At 38.9% G+C, this 6000-nt stretch overlaps 1 protein-coding gene across 1 annotated transcript in view; it reads left to right on the top strand.

Annotated features, from left to right (window-relative positions):
- Window positions 1–6000, top strand: part of LOC135216065 (kinesin-like protein KIF3A) — a 112511-nt gene that overhangs the window by 20096 nt on the left and 86415 nt on the right. The window contains exon 2 of the mRNA XM_064251056.1: window positions 3391–3482. The gene's annotated coding sequence lies outside the window, so the exon portion shown is untranslated. The remainder of the gene's footprint in view (window positions 1–3390; window positions 3483–6000) is intronic.

Genomic DNA, 6000 nt, shown 5'->3' with positions numbered 1-6000 from the left:
GAAGCCTCCGTTTGAGCCTCTCAAGGACATCTGGACAGATCTTACTCTCAAAACAGTCTTTCTGCTGGCCTTGGCCTCCTCCAAGCAGGTGGGAGAGCTCCTTGGTCTCTTGTACGTGTCTCGCACTCAAAAGGGTGGAAAGAGCTCACCTTTAGGTTTGTGTCCTCCTTTGTAGCTAAGACCCAGAACCCCTCGGTGGCGGATGATAGCTTCGTGGAATTCTCAATCCCGGCCTTACCGAAGTTGGAGGACCCCAGGGACCTCCTCTTATGCCTGGTCTGAGCTATGAGGAAGTACTTGAGTAGGATGGAGCGGTATAGACCAGGGATTCAGAACTTCTTCGTTACCATGGGCCGAGTGAAGGTGGTCTCGAGGGATACCATCTCTTTCTGGCTGAGTGACACCCTCAAGAGAGCCTATGAGGGAGCGGGACTTCCTCCCCCGCTGGGGGCCAAACCCCACGAATTCAGGGATATCAGTACGTCACTGTCGTTCTTGAAGAACTTGGCAGTCAGTTAGGTTCTACAAGCCGGGGAGGGGAGCTGGCAGTCGACCTTTACAGCCCTTTACCTTAAAGACTGCACCAGAAGGTCTCTCGACTCCTCTGAGATCGGTCTGGTGGTGACAGGTCAGCAGAGGGTCTAGCCCCACCATGGATAGGTGCTTGAGGAGGTATGAGTGGTGGAGTGATTGAAGTGCATTACCAACCATCCTTTCCCCCCCTCCTCCCTTCCTCCCTTCCTGGGCCTTTGGTGTACTTCTCAGGATCCTACAACTCTACAGGTAAGCCCAAGGGGACTTGTAACCTTCGGAGTACAAACCATTGCATTACATGACACAAGTGTGAGTTATTCCTCCTTCCCCTCGGGGCCAGGGGCGGATGGGCGCCCCCCTTCTGGCCCATCCCTTCGTCTCCCAACAAGCAGGGCTGGGTCCCCATGGGTGGCGCCCTCCAAGTCTTCTACCAGGCCTCTCCTTTCCTAGATACTCCCACCTCCTAAGGAGTAAGTCTCCTATGATAGTAGTTTGGGGTAAGTATACAGAATCGGAACAAATCACAAATTCTTGGTAATTTGTATTTTTCCTAGCTATACTTACCCCGAACTACGGAGTTTTTAGGCCCTCCCTACCATCCCCATGTATCTTAGGGCAGAGGCCTTAGGGGCATGGAAAGGACTGGAGTTCAGGTCAAAGGGCGTGTGGTCTCCGACCCCCGGGGCATTACCTGGCCTGGGTGTGGAGGAATAACTGGTTTTTTCTGGTCAGTACTGGATTTATAATCCAGGTTTCTTTTACGATAGTAGTTAGGGGTAAGTATAGCTAGGAAAAATACAATTACTAAGAATTTGTGATTTTTGGTCCGGTTGTTGTAGCAAAAAAACTGTCATCGTTAAGTTGTCTATGGCTGTAGTGTTCAAGCAACGATTATAATGTTACTAACAATACTTTTATCATTCTCTTTTGCTTTTCTTAACTTTTTTTAACTAGAAGATATGACAAATAAAGAAATGGAGGAAATGTTACCAGTCTGAAAAAGGTGACTCTCTCTCTCTCTCTCTCTCTCTCTCTCTCTCTCTCTCTCTCTCTCTCTCTCTCAGATACTAGGCCAAGATTTACAAGTAAGTTCATTGAATCTGACATCAAACTCTCGTAGAACTACCATGCAGTCCATAGTAAATTATTAGGATAATGAAATTCAACATTTTCATTAATCCTTAAGGGGGGCCTTAATGGATGGATAACTTCTCAGGAGTAGTAATAACAGGTTTGGGGTGGTGGACGGATTTATCCTGTAGAGAAGCAATATTAAGCACCATCGATTTGGAAAGAATCAGGCAGGAAAGAGGTGCCAGTATACTTCTATAGCCCATGAGTTCACTAATGGAAACTTTTAATCTGGCTAAAACCACAAATCTGGTATCTCAGGTTCAGTTCTGCTGCTGACTTCAAGGGAGAATGTACTGCTCTCTTGTCTCGCATGACGTCTTTTTGTAAATTTGCTCATAAATATACCATGGGGTCGCTGTTGGTTTTTGTTCTTGTCTTTTACGATAGTATGTCAGTTGTAAATGTAATTTTGCAAAGAAAAGTGCAAAGAAATATTACAAAAAACGTGTACAAATAAAATAAAGTTACTGAATCTTCGTTCTCAGTAAATTTACGTAAATATTTTGCAACAAATATGCTAAGAATTTGTTAATGATTTTATTTCTTATATGTTTTGATATTGTGTGAGCTGTAAATAATTTTACAAAATGAAATAAAATTAATTATTAGAAAAAACATATAAGTTGGTAAAATTTAAGATTGTCTTAAAAAGAGGGCCCAAAACGAGTTGTAAATGGTCATTTTCAACTTTTCATAAAAGGTAGGGAAAATTTGTTAATTTGTTTTTCTTTCACCATGTGCATTTGCATATCTTCTTCTCCTTGAATGTGTTTTTTTTTTCTCATAAATTGGCCAACCTCAAAGTTTACCCGTCCTGCGGAGCTGCATACTATTTATTTTTTTACCTGTCCACTAAGTGTTAAAGTTATTACATATTAGGGGAAAAATATCTGGTCGTGACACTGTCTAAGGCATCGTTAAAAGTTAAGTATATCTTAGAGTAACCAGACCATCGAGATATGAATTTATAATCACCAGAAATAAATTCCTTTGATTCCACATTGGCAGAGCAGGAAATTGAACTCGCAACTGCTGGAACAGTAGGCAAGCATGTAACCCACTCGTCCAGTGAGGAACAATTGTTAACAAGTCTAGGCCACTGTAAGGTGGATTGTGGCGCCTATAGACTTTAGGATTTCAGTTAGCGATGGCTTTCGGTTAGCGTCAGGTCCCCAGGAACGGAACCCCTGTCGTTAACCAGTAGCTCTGTATATCAGTTCCCCTCCCTACCTCTCCACATTTAGTTGATGGAAGTAGACTGACTGGCTTTGGTTGTTTCTGCCTATCGTTCCCCTGGTGGGAGGTGGGGGGAAGTAGTTGGATAGGAAATGGATATCATAGAAAAGTGTTTTTTCATTTTTTGCTTCAATCTATGGAACTACCACTGGTACAGATGTAAAAGCTATATAAAGGAGAGGTAACTATGGAAAAAATAGATCTTTTTCATTATGTATTTACATATTTTATGATTAACATTTTTCTATATTAATTCCCATATGATCTAGGTCATCATCTATGCCCCTTTTCCATGTTTATCTGGGCTCTCTTGATTGGTCTTAGTCTAATTACCTCCATACTTGCCACTTTTCTGACTAATTGCTCCCCACTCCTGCTCAACATATGTCCAAACCATCTAAGTATTTTGAGATCTCAGTTTAGTACTCACTGGCCACCTGATAACACATCTCCGCCACTTCCTTATTTGTGTTATGATCTTTTCAGAGGAAAATGAAGAGGATGAAACAGACGAGGAGGAGGAGGAAGAAGGAGATGAAAAGCCAAAGAAAAAGAAGAAGAAGTTGAAAGATGAAGAGGTATGTTCTAATGTGTACAATCTTCATCTTGTAGGAGCCAGAATCTCTCTCTCTCTCTCTCTCTCTCTCTCTCTCTCTCTCTCTCTCTCTCTCTCTCTCTCAGTGCTATTTTGCTTGGTGAGACGTTCCCGCACACAGTCTGATTATTCAACAGATATCACGCGTTTAACATACGTCTAGAATTTGAAAAATATCTAGAAGTGTTCGTGAACTGTCGGTGAAAAGACTAGTGTGAAAATAGTAGGATAAAGCATCTACTAAGTTAGTTTATCAAGTGAAATACTGTAAATCAGATCAAGATGGCAGTAAGTTCCAACTGTGGAAAAAAATGGCGAAATTTAGCGTGTTTAGCAGATTCGCAATACAATGAGGTAGCAGGAAGGGAGCTGGCATTTCTCATCTATGAGATCAGCAACAGCCCTAACCAAAAAGATACAAAAGCATTCATAGACATATTAGAAGGATATGATCCTTCAAACTGGAACAAATCAACAGAAAACATCTTGAAAATAATTGAAGAAGTTCCAAATAAAATCCAAGTGGTCAAGAGACTCAGAAAGAAAATTTACATCAATCAACATATTCTGTCAAAGAAAATGAATAAGGTGAACATTGTGAATATTCTAATTGATGCAATAGGAAAAAGAATGCCAATAGCATGCAAACTGAGTAAGGTGTGGTTTAGAATAGTTAATCCACAAAACCTGATCAGAAAATGTTCTGCATGCAACATTCCGACACATCCTCAATGTGCTGAAGTAATGCAAGATGTTAGTAAGGATACCAGAATATTTTTCTCAACATGTCTATCATGGATAGAGAAAGTTATAAAATCAAGACTTAATGTACAAATAGTTGAGGATGAAGAAGAGGAGGAAGAAGAAGAAGAAGAAGAGGAAAACCGAAGAGAAGTAAACAAAACTAAAATGACTGAAAAAAATAAGGAAAACAAAGAACAAGATAAAAGTATGGATGCAGAGATACTCATTGATACTACATATGAGGCAATCATGCAGCATACATACGAAGAAATAAATTACAAGAATTCAACACAAAAGAAAATCCCGAAGAGGCTCTACCCAGATCTGCACACTGATGGGAAAGAGGAAAAAATAGACAAGAAAGACAAAGTCTGCAACCTTTTGAAAAGAGGGAATTGCAGATTCGGAGAAAGATGTTACTACAAACATCCCAAGGTATGTCACAACTATGAAATCTATGGTAAATGTGCATACCTAGACGGCTATGAGGATGATTGCAGAGATCTACATCCAAAAATATGCAAAAACTTAAAAGAAGGAAAAGGATGTAAGTTCGACAAAAAATGTAAATATATGCACCCTATAGCCATGAATCAAAATCAAATAAATAATAAATCAAATAATAAAATCCAAAATAAGAAAGAAACCAATAGAGAGAGGAACAAAGAATATGAGGTGAAGGGAAAAAGCAAGCCTTCACCGCGATATGGAGTGTCAGCAAAAAATTTCCAAGCATCAGTTCCAAGATACAGCTCAAGAGATAAATACTGTATTTACGATGCAAGAGGATATTGCAGATACGGAGAAAATTGCAGATTCAGACACAAAATGAATAATTATAATGAAGGAAGATCAAATATTATGGAAAAGTTGGATTTTTTAATGTCAGAATTTCTGGAAATGAAGAAAAGAACAACATACCAGAACAGGAAAGAGACGTGGGAAAATCCTTATTATTACCCATATTAACTGAAGGAGAGAACACGCAAACCATCATAGTGATGAATGCGCAGGGTCTAGTTACGAGTAACTCAAAAAGAAAAATAGAGTACTTAGAAGAACTAACCCATATTGAAAAGAAGATAGATATAATGAATATAAGTGAAACCTGGTATTCCCAAGAGACTGGGAATGATGATCAAATAAAAGGGTTCCAAACTTATTGATCAGATAGAAAAAATAGGAATCAAGGGGGAACCGCAATATATGGGAAAGACAAAAAACAAGGAAAAATATATGAGAAATATAGTAACTCAGAATGTGAACTAATAGCAGTAGAATTTGAATCTGAAAAATTAATGAACATAGTAATATATAGACCCCGTAATACTAAAGAGTTTGACAAAATAATAGAAAAATTGGATGATACATGTAGAAATCACAAGGACTGGACTATTCTCCTATCCAGAGACTTTAACTTTCCTTTCGTAGACTGGAAAGAACAAATAGGAGATTGTGGTTGTATTTATACATATAAAAAAGAGAGTAATAGTAGTGCAGAAGGTGAGAGGCAATTCGGAAAGCTATTAGATATGCTACTAGAATACAACATTCAACAAATAAATCACCTGCCAACAAGAAAGGAAAATACTTTAGACCTAGTATTTTTGAACAAGGTGAATTATGTTAAAGAAATAATAGTTTATAATGCGAGTATTTCAGACCATAATGTCATAGAATTAACAGTCCATTCCAAAGTAAGTGAAAACAGAAATAAGCAAGAAATGAAAAGGTGGGAAGGATATGGAAAATACAAC

This window comes from Macrobrachium nipponense, chromosome 6 (genome assembly GCF_015104395.2).
Source record: "Macrobrachium nipponense isolate FS-2020 chromosome 6, ASM1510439v2, whole genome shotgun sequence".
NCBI classification, from domain to species: Eukaryota; Metazoa; Arthropoda; class Malacostraca; order Decapoda; family Palaemonidae; genus Macrobrachium; species Macrobrachium nipponense.
This window is presented reverse-complemented; position numbering and strand designations above follow the sequence as displayed.